Genomic DNA, 706 nt, shown 5'->3' on the forward strand with positions numbered 1-706 from the left:
CCCCACTAATATCCAATTAACAACTGCCACATCCAATAGTGGGAGTAACTTAGCTAATAACATAACACACATCAAGGCAAATTTAATTAGTGGTAAGAAGTTAATGAGAGGAGAGATGTTTGTGGTAACATAACATGTTACTGAGGGAGTCCTGGATTAGGGGTCCTCGGACAGCCGGACTATGTACTGTGGCCAGACTGTTGGACTATGAAGACACAAGATAGAAGACTTCGTCATGTGTCCGGATGGGACTCTCCTTTGCGTGGAAGGCAAGCTTGGCGATGCGGATGTGAAGATTCCGGTCTCTGTAACCGACTTTGTGTAACCCTAGCCCCCTCCGGTGTCTATATAAACCGGAGGGCTTAGTCCGTAGAGTCACAATCATAATCTCATAGGCTAGACTTCTAGGGTTTAGCCATTACGATCTCGTGGTAGATCAACTCTTGTAATACTCATATTCACCAAGATCAATCAAGCAGGAAGTAGGGTATTACCTCCATAGAGAGGGCCTGCACCTAGGTAAACATTGTGTCCCCCGCCTCCTGTTACCATTAGCCTTAGACGCACAGTTCGGGACCCCCTACCCGAGATCCGCCGGTTTTGACACCGACATTGGTGCTTTCATTGAGAGTTCTGCTGTGATGTCGAAGATAGGCTTGATGGCTCGCCTTGTTATCAAGGACAACATCACCTCCGGGGGAGCCCT

This window comes from Triticum aestivum, chromosome 2B (assembly GCF_018294505.1).
Source record: "Triticum aestivum cultivar Chinese Spring chromosome 2B, IWGSC CS RefSeq v2.1, whole genome shotgun sequence".
NCBI classification, from domain to species: domain Eukaryota; kingdom Viridiplantae; phylum Streptophyta; class Magnoliopsida; order Poales; family Poaceae; genus Triticum; species Triticum aestivum.